This window comes from Nematolebias whitei, chromosome 7, assembly GCF_014905685.2.
Source record: "Nematolebias whitei isolate Nwh7 chromosome 7, NemWhi1, whole genome shotgun sequence".
Classification (NCBI taxonomy): Eukaryota; Metazoa; Chordata; class Actinopteri; order Cyprinodontiformes; family Rivulidae; genus Nematolebias; species Nematolebias whitei.
This window is the reverse complement of record NC_056504.1, coordinates 47,830,565-47,830,793: the sequence shown is the minus strand read 5'-3', so window position 1 is coordinate 47,830,793 and position 229 is coordinate 47,830,565. Positions and strand designations below refer to the sequence as shown.

Sequence of the window (229 nt, the reverse complement as noted above, 5' to 3'; positions counted from 1 at the left end):
GTTTTATTAATACCCAGCTAAAACGTTTTATTAATACCCAGCTAAAATATTTTATTAGTACCTAGATAAAATATTTTAATACCCAGCTAAAATATTTTAATACCCAGCTAAAATACTTTTAGTACCCAGCTAAAACGTTTTAATACCCAGCTAAAACATTTTATTAATACCCAGCTAAAACATTTTATTAATACCCAGCTAAAACGTTTTATTAATACCCAGCTAAAAC

At 26.6% G+C, this 229-nt stretch overlaps 2 protein-coding genes across 2 annotated transcripts in view; one reads left to right on the top strand and one right to left on the bottom strand.

Annotated features, from left to right (window-relative positions):
- LOC119412013 (gastrula zinc finger protein XlCGF57.1-like) overlaps positions 1-229 on the bottom strand; it is a 520,281-nt gene that overhangs the window by 472,393 nt on the left and 47,659 nt on the right. The window lies entirely within an intron of this gene.
- Positions 1-229, top strand: part of LOC119412005 (filamin-B) — a gene marked incomplete in the record, with an annotated part of 80,202 nt that overhangs the window by 76,104 nt on the left and 3,869 nt on the right.